Source organism: Charadrius vociferus, unplaced genomic scaffold, assembly GCF_000708025.1.
Source record: "Charadrius vociferus isolate BGI_N301 unplaced genomic scaffold, ASM70802v2 scaffold29, whole genome shotgun sequence".
In the NCBI taxonomy this organism is placed as follows: Eukaryota; Metazoa; Chordata; class Aves; order Charadriiformes; family Charadriidae; genus Charadrius; species Charadrius vociferus.
Genome location: NW_009650180.1, coordinates 58,859 through 70,956, shown reverse-complemented (window position 1 = coordinate 70,956; position 12,098 = coordinate 58,859). Strand labels below are relative to the sequence as shown.

The 12,098-nt window shown below is 44.9% G+C and overlaps 1 protein-coding gene across 1 annotated transcript in view; it reads left to right on the top strand.

Annotated features, from left to right (window-relative positions):
• The window catches only part of LOC104293277 (ubiquilin-1-like), a 46,527-nt gene that overhangs the window by 9,528 nt on the left and 24,901 nt on the right, over window positions 1-12,098 (top strand). The window lies entirely within an intron of this gene.

Below are 12,098 nucleotides of genomic sequence, written 5' to 3'. Positions count from 1 at the left end.
TAGGTCGGAGCAGCCTTCCTCCTGTAAGAATCCTTTCTTCTCTCTGCTTTACTTAGCAACTCAAGAACCCGTGCCTATAGGGCTTAGGTAGGTTCCCCATCCCACTTCCTTATGTCCATATTTGCAGAGGCCAAGACACAGGAAATCTCAGAGCGGGTTCTGTTTCTCTTGAGTTGGTCTCGTAGGAGGGCATTTTTTCCTAATGGCTACAATGTGGGTCCATTCAGGGGAAGAGATGGATCTTTACTCGATCTTGGACAGTTTACCAAACAGTTTCTCATTTTGCTTAGCCATTTTCTTGGTCATTTTCTCAGTTTTTTCAGCCAGCTTTTCCATGGCTGCCACAGAGAAGGGACAAGAGAGACTGTCTTCATACAGTTGTACCTTATTAACCACTTCATTTACAGTTGGTGTGTCAGTATCAGATCCTCCCCAGACCATTGTTGACAATGTGTGGGAATATGCTGATGGTGCACTTTGTACAAACTTTTTTAACATAGATCGTTTGCATGGCATTTCATCAGGGTCTACAATCGCTTGCCCATCACTATAAATCACCTCTCGCACAGCCAATTCTCTCAGGTACTTAATACCTTTTTCCATGTTGGTCCATTTACTTGGACGGCATTCGATATCGTCCTTAAAGGGATACCTGCGCTTTATGGCTGACACCAGTCGCCTCCAGAGACTAAGAGTGTTTGTCTTTCTCCCAATCTCTTTATCGATACCTCCATCCTTGGTCAGGTTTCCCAATTGCCTAGCTTCTCTGCCATCTAAGTCTATGGTATCTGCCCCACTATCCCAGCATCGGAGCAACCAGGAGATAAGTGTTTCACCTTCATGACGACTAAAGTCCTTCTTAATATTTCTCAGATCTTTCATAGAGAAAGATTTAACAACTACCTCTACATCTGAGTCCTCCTGTGGTGAGGCTGCTTGAGAAGGACCCTCTCCTGGATCTGTTTTAGAAGGACCTTCTCATGAATCTCCATCATAACGCTCTCCCAAGCTATCTGGCTTGAGCTGGCCCTTGTCATAAGGGACAGGGGAACAAGCTGACCTCTTTTTCTGCTTCCTGGTCACTGGGGCAACTTGTACCGGTTCTGATGGAGTTTGAGTAGCAGTGGTACTTGTTGTTAGAGCAGCTGGAATAGTGACACTTCTTGTTTGCAAGGCTGGAGTAACTTTTGCCAGGATGGTGGTGGCATGGCCTTTACTGCTACAGGTGGGGGGGTCAGCTGGTGCTGGTGCAGGGGGTGCAGTTTGTGCCACTACAGTTGTGGGGGGCAGTTTGTGCCTGTACAGATGGTGGTGGCGTGGCTTTTACTGCAGGCTGCGGAGAACTTTTGCCAGGATTGGTGGCGGCGTGGTCTTTACCCCTGACTGCGGAGTAACTTTTGCTGCTGTGGGTGAGGGCGTGGCTGGTGCCAGTGCAGACTGAGGAGTGGCTTCTGGGGTTTGAGTGGCAGCAGCACAGGTTATTCTATAGCTACTCCTGCACTGATATTTCATAAGAAACCACCCTAGCAACACATTCAGGAAATTGACAACAAAATCTATTATCTTAAGTAAGTAACATTCTTCATTGAAACAGTCCATGCCCTAGTTCTGATGGTGTCACTTTGGTGTAAACATCAAAGGGCAAAGTAAACTTTCCCCAGGTAAAACCAAAAGTGTAATTAGTAACAGAATCCATCATGTGATGCCCAAGATATGTAGGTAGAGCTGTTATCCATGTAATCATATTATACATCTGAATTGCAAACCACACCAGAATAGCACATTTAAGCCTTTGCATAAAAACACAAAGAGTAAATGAACTATGCAAGGCATTTGGCAGGTTAGACAGATTTGAATCACCCAGGGCATCACCTGGGAGCACTGTGGCAAGGGCAGACCCCCTGGGCAGGCGAACAGGGCGCAGCACAGCAGCCAGGGCACGGCAGGTCGCAAAACCCCTCTATTTACAAAGGAAATTAAGAAAGAAAAAAAAAAAAAGTCACATTAAGTGTATTTGAGTCCCCTATCACCTCCCACCCTAGGAATACATGAAATTGTTTTCCCTAACCTCTTATAATACTAACTAGTCCACTGTTAAGTCTAAAAGTTCACTATATAGGACACACAGTGTTCAAGCACAGTATTAACGAACAGAGCCAAACAGAGTTCCAACTCAGAGGGCATTTTGCTGTTAATATACGCACTGTCAAAATTCCGAGTAGAATAGCTCATGAACTAATATAAGGCATACCTATATTACTGTTTTGACTGAAAATCTTTCAGAGACACAGTGAGAGGTTTGTCTTTTCCTTGCTGGCTCTTTCTTTTCTCTTTCTTATTCACAGACTTTGACTGAGGTGAAGTATTTTCCATATGTTCATATTCCTGGAAGAATAAAGTCCTACTGGTATAATTTTCTTCAATACCCAAATATTTTTCCCAAAGCTTTATAAAGAAAAAAATAAATTATAATATACTACAGCAGATTTTGGCCTGTACAGTATTTTGCAGGCTTCTGATAGGTGCCTTACACTCTTTAAGCCAATCATCAATTGAATATCAACTCTGTTCTCTGAAGTAGAGTATTGCTCTTCACTAAATAGCAAATGAATTATCAGCCTAATACCCCCTATAACCTAGATAAAGTTTTGTCCAAAAATTGATAATCTGAAAGTATAATGTAGTCAAACACAGGAAGACAAAGTGCTACACATGGCAGGTTAACACTTCCTTTAAAAACCAGGAGGTATACCGTGCCTTCATTTTATTCTTAAAATATACTTACTCGTTCACTAGGAGTCAGACAGCTATTAGCGTGCAGCAATGCTCTACCAAACAACCTTATCTCCTATTGAAAACAGACAGACTGTTACATGATATCCATTTTAATCCAAACCTTACAAGTGCCACTCCCCCCCCATCTGCATTAACATTCTTAGCAAATTGTCACTATCCTACATGTTTGGTTTGATTCTTAGCCAAAATAATCTTAAGGAAAAGGTTGATAAATAGAAAGCAATAATGGAAATTGAATGCTTTTCTTTCTGTAAAAGCAAAATTGTTTATCTATACTCATGTGTACTGTATATTTAAGAGATATGGTATGCACTTTAAATTGTTCAGCAAAGTTAATTCTCAGGAAGTCTACAAAAGCTGCTATTTCACTCTGCCTGAAGAGTCTTCGCTTTCAGAAAGAACTTTTAATACACAAATGTAATACTGATTTTTAATAATTATAGTATTCCCCCAAACTGAATTATTGTACAAAGGTATTGACACAAAAGTGCATATTTAATTTTTGCTTCTTTATGATGCATAATTGTTAAAATTTAATGTATTTTAATAACATTTTATAGGCTCCTGACTTACTGAAAATAAGAAATGAGTTCATGCTAGAAATGAAAAAAATTCATCTGAGCACAGTATATCATACATTTTAGCAGCCAGTTCTCATGTTCCCTACCCAGAAAATAGCATCCTGATCAGCTAAGAGAAAAATGTAGGCTGCTTATTAGAACTAAAATATTTAAACAGAAAACAGAGGGGAGAAAACCAAAAAGTGTTAGCAAAAGTGCAAAAGACTCTAACATAACTAACACTTTAAGGCATAAAGGAAAGTTGGTGCTTTCATTCTCAGACTCTCCAGGCACGATGGATTTTTTTCTGAGGAAGTAAGGGGAGGATCTCTTGTTGAATTTTTAAAATTACAAAGTCTTTATAGGCCAGAGAACTGAAAAGGTAAAACTAATTTTTGGGCAAGGAAGGCAAGAGACCAGCATGGCTCAGTAAAGACCTCCTGGTCAAACGAAAGTGTAAGAAGGGAATACACAGACAGTGAAATCAGGGACATGTATTCTGGGAAGAATATAGGGATACTTTCCGGGAGTGTAGGGGTGGGATCAGGAAAGCTAAGGCATAATTGGAACTGAATTTCCGGCAGGTCGCACAGAAGGGTGCTGAAAATCTACCAGCTCAGTCAGGAAGCCATGGTATCTACTAGGCAGAAGACCATGGCACTCCTGAGCTCTGCATGCACCAGCTCTGATGCAGCTTCCCAGACGGAGCTCTCGTGGGAACATGCTGTCACTCGGGCGTCAGGCTGCAGGGTGTGCCCTGCACTTATGCTGGTGTCGGATGGGAGCGGTGAGCATGCCTGTGGCAGGTGTGCCCAGGTAGAGGAGCTCCTACGCTTAGTGATGGAGCTCAGGGAGGAGGTAAGCAGGTTGAGGGCTATCAGGGAATGCGAGAGGGAGATAGACACTTAGTGCGTACCCTGTCTCCCATGACAGAAACCCAGCAGGCAGACAGAGCCCCTGCTACAGAGAACTCCCTCTCCTCTCTCCGACCGACTGAACAGGGTGACTTAGAGGACAGGGGGCAATGGCGAGATGTTCCTGCCCGACGCAACAGGTGCATCTGCTCAGTGACTACCCTACCTTCCCCAGTGCTGTTGCAGAACAGGTACAGTGCTCTGCAAGGGGAACTGGACAACAGTGAGGATGATAGTCCTTCCAGCTTGGAGGTGTCATTGAGGTCTAGTCGGACCACCCCCTGAATCAAAACTGCCTCAGTAAAAAATAAAAGACAAGTCATTGTCATAGGTGACTCGCTTCTGAAGGGAACGGAAGGCCCAATATGTAGACCAGACCCACTATATCTGGAAGTCTGCTGCCTCCCTGGGGCCCGGGTTAACGATGTTAAGAAGCAGCTTCTTTCCCTGGTACGGTCCTCAGATTATTATCCCCTTTTGGTCTTTCAGGTAGGCAGTGATGACGTAGTGAGAAGAAGTCCAAGAGCAATGAAGAAAGATTTCAGGGCCTTGGGACAGCTGGTTAAAGGATTGGGAGCACAAGTCGTGTTCTCCTCTATCCCTCCAGTTGTGGGGAATGATGATGGGGTAAACAGGAAGAGCCAGCAGGTCAATGCCTGGCTCGGAGCCTGGTGCTACTGGCAGGACTTTGGGTTCTTTGACCATGGCCTGATCTACAGAACACCAGGCCTGCTGGTAGCAGATGGGAAAAGCCTATCTTGCAGGAGGAAAAGGGTTCTTGGAGCAGAGTTAGCAGGGCTCATTGGGAGAGCTTTAAACTAGATTCGAAGGGGGATGGGCATGTAACTGGGTTCCCTAGAGAGGCGCCTGGCTGTAGTAGCTCAGCACTTGTGGGGCAGAGTGCTAGTATTTTTGAGGATTGGAAGGCCCATCACCCCTCTAGGGCAAAAACTACACGCTCATTGGCCTCTGAAATGCCTATACACCAATGCATGCAGCATAGGGAACAAACAAGATGAATTAGAGATCTGTGTGCGGTCACAGGACCATGATCTCATTGCAATTACTGAGACGTGGTGGGATGGCTCACATGACTGGAACACTGTCATGGAGGGCTATGCTCTCTTTAGGAAAGATAGGCCAGCGAGGCGAGGTGGTGCAGTTGCTCTTTATGTGAGAGAGCAACTGGAATGTATCGAGCTCTCCCTGGGGGGCAATGAAGAGTGAGTTGAGAGCTTGTGGGTAAGGATCAAGGGGCAGGGTAACATGAGAGACACTGTTGTGGGTGTTTATTACAGGCCACCTGATCAGGATGGGGAAGTTGATGAGGCCTTCTAGAGACAGGTGAGAATCGCCTCACAATCACAGGCCTTGATTCTCATGGGGGACTTCAACTACCCTGATATCTGCTGGGAAGGCCACACAGCTGGGCATGTACAGTCCAGGAGGTTCCTCCAGTGCATTGATGATAACTTTGACTCAGGTGGTGGAGGAGCCTACAAGGAGAGGTGTACTACTGGACCTAGTACTGACAAACAAAGAGGGACTGGTGGAGGATATTAAGGTTGGGGGCAGCCTTGTCTGCAGTGATCACGAGAAGACAGAGTTCAGGATTAAGTGTAGTATGCATAAAATGACAAGTAAGATTGCAACCTTGGACTTCAGGAGGGCTAACTTTGATCTCTTCAAGAAACTGCTTGGAGTAATCCCGTTGGTTAGGGCCCTAGAGGGTAGGGGGGCTCTAGAGAGCTGGCTGCTGTTTAGGCGTCACTTCCTCCAAGCTCAGGATCGGTGTATCCCAAAGAGCAAGAAATCAGGCAAGGGAAGCAGGAGGCCTGTATGGCTGAGCAGGGAGCTTCTGAAAAAGCTCAGATGGAAGAAAGAAGTTTACAGAATGTGGAAGAAGGGACTGACCACTTGGGAAGATTACAAAAATGCCGTCAGAGTATGCAGGGATGAAATGAGGAAAGCCAAGGCCTTCTTGGAATTAAATCTGGCAAGGGATATCAAGGTCAACAGAAGGGTTCCTTTAAGTATATAGGAGACAAAAGGAAGACTAGGGAAAATGTGGGCCTGCTGTTGAACAAGACAGATGCCACGGTGACAGATGATGCAGAGAAGGCGGAGTTACTGGTTACTGAATGCCTTCTTCGTTTCAGTCTTTACTGCTAAGGCTGGCCTTCAGGAACCCCAGACCCTGCAGGTAATAGAGAAAGTCTGGAGGAAGCAAGACTTTCCCTTGGTTGATGAGGATCAAGTTAGAGATCAGTTAAGTAAACTGGATAGCCACAAGTCCATGGGTCCTGATGGGATGCACCCGCAAGTGCTGAGGGAGCTGGGGGAAGTCATTGCTGGGCCACTCTCCATCATCTTTGAAAGGTCCAGCTTGTTCTGGGAGTCATCTCAAAGCACCTGGATGAAAAGAAGGTTATCAGAAGTAGTCAACATGGATTCACCAAGGGGAAGTCATGTCTGACTAATCTGATAGCCTTCTATGATGAAGTGACTGGATGGGTGGATGAGGAGAGGGCAGTGGATGTTGTTTACCTCGACTTCAGCAAGGCTTTCGACACTGTCTCCCACATCATCCTCACGGGCAAGCTTAGGAAGTGTGGGTTAGATGAATGGACAGTGGGGTGGATTGAACAGTGCCTCACAGATAGAGCTCAGAGGGTTGTGGTTAGTGGTGCAGAGTCTAGTTGGAGGTCAGCAATGAGTGGTGTTCCCCAGGGGTCAGTAGTGGGTCCAGTCCTGTTCAATATATTCATCAATGACCTGGATGAAGGGATAGAGTGTACCATCAGCAAGTTTGCTGATGACACAAAACTGGGAGGAGTGGCTGACACTCCAGAAGGCTGTGCCGCTTTACAGCGTGACCTGGACAGGCTGGAGAGTTGGGCAGAGAGAAACCTTATGAAATTCAACAAGGGCAAGTGTAGGGTCCTGCATCTGGGGAGGAATAACCCCATGCATCAGTACAGGTTATGGGTTGACCTGCTGAAGAGCAGCTCTGTGGAAAGGGATCTGGGAGTCCTGGTGGACAACAGGATGACTGTGAGAAACACGCTCACTATATTGAATTTTAGTCGGGGCAAATTCAGTGGAGCAAAACATATTTATTACAGTGCTGGGAGTTACACAGGGGATTTCTCCTCCTGTGGCTCATTTTCCCTTTACAAAAGCTTGTTTTTATTTTGTAGTCCTCATATTTATTCATGTTTTTTTCTTGGAACATAGTTTATATAATCAATGAGTTCTTGGAATGCAACCCACCCCGCAATGACAGAGTCAAAGAGTTCTTGGAATGCAACCCACTCCCAAACATGCCCCCTCCTTTCTAGCGGCACAGGCGATGTGCTTCCTCAGGGGTCTTCCTGGTGGTCATTGGAGGGAGGCTCGAAGTCTTTATCACCGTGTCTTTCTTGTGGCTTCTCCATTCCTTACACTTTTGTGGTTATCTTTATCTAACCACACCACCCTTTGTTTTGCAACGTTTCGGTACTTCCAACTGTTGCTTTCGTCTGATATCCTATTTAACACTATCCCTTTCCCAAATGCATAGCAAGCATGCACCCATTTTAGCGGAAGCCATAGCGAGCACACATCTATTTTAGCTGAAGCAAAATTCTTTTGCTAAATTACTTATTACATGACCATGAGCCAGCAATGTGTCCTGGTGGCCAAGAAGGCCAATGGCATCCTGAGGTGCATCAAGAAGAGTGTGGCCAGCAGGTCGAGGGAGGTCATCCTCCCCCTCTACTCTGCCCTGGTGAGGCCGCATCTGGAGTATTGTGTCCATTTCTGGGATCCCCGGTTCAAGAAGGACAGGGAACTGCTGGAGAGGGTCCAGCAAAAGGCTACGAAGATGATTAGGGGACTGGAGCATCTCTCATATGAGGAAAGACTGAGGGACTTGGGTCTTTTTAGTCTGGAGAAGAGAAGACTGAGGGAGGATCTTATCAATGCTTATACCTACTTAAAGGGAGAGTGCCAGGAGAATGGGACCAGTCTTTTTTCAGTGGTGCCCAGTGATAGGACAAGAGGTAATGGGCACAAACTTGAACATAGGAAGTTCCATCTTAACATGAGGAGGAACTTCTTTCCTTTGAGGGTGGCAGAGCACTGGAACAGGCTTCCCAGAGAGGAGGTGGAGTCTCCGACTCTGGAGACGTTCAAAACCTGCCTGGACGCTGTCCTGTGCAACCTGTTGTAGGTGACCCTGCTCTGTCAGGGGGGTTGGACTAGATGATCTCCAGAGGTCCCTTCCAACTCCTATCATTCTGTGATTCTGTAACTGCAAACAAAGCTCTCTAAAGGCACGATATAACGTTTCATTTAAGAATGACATGATATGAGCTGTCTGTTCTAATCTTTGAGCAAGCTGGAATTCAAACTATTCAGGCAATCTGTCACAGTTCTTGTCAGGCCCTGCTTAAGCCCCACGTTGGGCGCCAGTAAATCTGTCATGGTTTGGGCCAGATTGGCCACTGGGCGGAACGACAAATGCTCTCCCCTACCTTTCTTCAGAGGCAGGAGACTTATGAGTCTGTCAGAGACAGACTTATGAGTTTAGAAGGAACTAAACTACTTTAATAAAATATTAATAGTAAAATAAAAAGGAAGTAATGAAATATTAATGACTAGCATGCATAATTTGCAAGGGCTAACCTCCAGGCACAGAAGATAGTAACTCTGACAAGTCATGAAAGACTGAAAATTTGGGTGAGCTTTCTAGCTGCGCTTCATTTGCTGTAAACCGTAGGCAGTGTCCAAAGCCCTATGCTGTGTTCAAAACAGTTTGGTTTGGGAAGAGTCAGCAATTTTGTTGCTTTTTATATTGTCATCTAAATAATATTTTCAAAGCAGTCACAGTTTTAGTAGTCTGTTTTACATTGGTTTTCAGTGAGAGATGTTGAATTCTTTTAGGATTGTTAATGTAATTTTTATTTTTTAAAAAAATGTGTCTTATATTAAACCAAGGTTGAAAGGAATTGGTAAAGTATCCTCTTATTTTTGTTTTCTTTCACACCACTTTGTTGTGTGAACGGGCATTAATGCTACTATAGTTGCTGGTTTCGATGGCATACTTTGAGTCAGCAAACAGCTTTTGAATCATTAGATGGTGGTAAAATATCAAAAGATGACAATTTGAGTTTTAAGTTTTTTCTGTTTTACCTAGGATAACTTTTTTTTTATGGGACCTTCCTGGGCCAACTTATCAGATGTTAATAAGTTAATGTTAATTAACTGGAAGGCATGTTCTGTGAGGAACAGCTAAGGACTCTGGATTTGTCTAGTTTGGAGAACAGGAGGCTGAGGGGCAACCTTATTGCTCTCTACAGCTTCCTGAGGAGGGGAAGTGGAGATGAAAGTGCTGATTTCTTCTCCCTTGTATCCAGGGAGAAGGAATCTCCAAACCAATGGGATTCCTCCAAGTAGGTCTTTGAAGAGGCCAAAGTTAGCTCTCCTGAAGTCTGGGGTTGCAATTCTACTTTTTGCCTTGCTTCTTCCACACAGGATCCTGAACTCCACCATCTCGTCGTCACTGCAGCCAAGGCTACACCCAGCCTTCATATCCCCAACTAGTCCTTCTTTGTTTGTTAGCACAAGGTCCAGCAGTGCACCTCTCCTCATTGGCTCTTCCACCGCCTGAGTCAAAAAGTTATCATCAATACTCTGCAGAAACCTCCTGGACTCTGTGTGCCTGGCTGTGTTGTTTTTCCATCAAATAATCAGGGTGGTTGAAGTCCCCCATGAGAACCAGGGCCTGTGATCATGAGGCTATTTCCAGCTGTCTGTAGAAGGCCTCATTGACTTCCTGATCCGGTGGTCTGTAGTAAATACCCACAACAGTGTCTCCCATATTAGCCTATCCCTTAATTCTTACCCATAAGCTGTCAGCAGGTTCTTCATCCATCCCTAGGCAGAGCTTGATACATTCCAGCTGCTCTCTCACATAGAGAACACCACCACCACCTTGCCTTGCTGGCCGTGCTGGCCTGTCTTTCCTAAAAAGTACATAGCCATCCATGACAGCATTCCAGTCATGTGAACTATCCCACCATGTCTCAGTAATTGCAATGAGATCATATCCCTGTGACCGCACACATCTCTAGTTCTTCCTGTTTATTCCCCATGCTGCATGGGTTGGTGTACAGGCATTTCATAGAGTTAATCAAGCATGCAGGTTCCCCTGGAGGGGTGCAAGAGGATCCACCATAGCCATACACACACTTGAGGTGGCTGGCCTTCTGGTTCTCATCTTGGGAGTCAGCTAAAGGACATTTGTCTCTTCTCTGGTTGGCCTGGCTTATTCCCCAGTTGGATGCAATGCTGTGAGCCCTGCTGTTTTGGACCCCACCCCCCAAGTCAATTTAAAGCCCACCTCACCAAGTTGGCCAGCCTGCTGCCAAAGATTCCCTTGCCTCTTCTAGATAGGTGGATTCCATCCCTATCTAACAGGTTATATTCATCAAAGAATGTCCCGTTGTCATAAAAGTCATCTAACAGTTTTCAGAGTTTATGCTGTTTTCGTTACCATGGCACTGGAGCACCTAATTCCCTGAACTCTCTGTTGCCAGTAAGAGTGATGGAGTCCTATGAAAGCTACACAGATAAGACCTGTGGGAATAAGAATACAATTGGTAGTCATTACTCTTGTCCTTTCACTGTTTGAATTTAAAGAAACTCTTTTTTTGCCATTTGCTATGGGGGATTCGTCTTGCGGTTTATTTACGGTTAACAGTGAGAGATGAAGAATAATGAACAGGAATCTTTGCCCACAGAGGATGGTTAAAAAGTCCTCTCTTCCACCCTCCCCAACTTCATTTTGCAATACAACCAGTAGTGATTTGTGTCGAACTTTAGCCTAGGGCTAATATTTTCCAGTACTGGTAGAGATTGGGTGGTGCTGAAGACTGAATTGTATTAATCTTTTGCTATTTTCTTTTTTCAGAAGCAACATATTAGATACTGACAATTTAAAACAAAAAACCCCCACACTTGTATTGAAAATGGTTTTCAGAATTCTTTTGGACAGATACACAAATGATTCTCTAACCTCTGCCTCAGCAAAAAGTAAAGTGTGCTGTAGATCATAGAATCATAGAATCGTTATGGCTGGAAAAGACCTTTAAGATCATCAAGTCCAACTGTTATCTAATTCTATCAGGCCCACTTCTAAACCACGTCCCTGAGCACCATATCTAGACAGCTTTTAAATACATCCAAGGATGGCAATTCAACCACTTCCCTGGGCAGCCTGTTCCAGTCTTTGATAACCCTCTCAGTATAGAAGTTTTCCCTCATGTCTAACTTAAACCTCCCCTGGCGCAACTTGACGCCCTTTCCTCTTGGTTCTATTGGTTGTAACTTGTGAGAAGAGACCAACCTTACCTCTCTACAACCTCCTTTCAGGTAGTTGTAGAGAGCAGTGAGGTCTCCCCTGAGCCTCCCAGACTAAACAACCTCAAGTCCCTCAGCTGCTCCTCATAAGACTTATTCTCAAGACTCTTCACCCACTTTGTTGCTCTTCTCTGGACCCTCTCCAGCACCTCAATTTCCTTCTTATACTGTGGCACCCAAAACTGAACACAGTACTCAAGGTGCAGCCTCACCAGGGCCGAGTACAGTGGGACAATCACTTATCTAGCCCTGCTGACTACACTATTCCTGATGCAGGCCAGGATGCCATTGGCCTTCTCGGGCAGCTGGGCACACTGCTGGCTCATGTTCAGCCAGCTGTCAATCAATACCCCCAGGTATTGATTGATTTTACCTTCTGGTAAAATGTTCTATAACATTTTGCCAGTTTTTGCCTGGGTTTGGC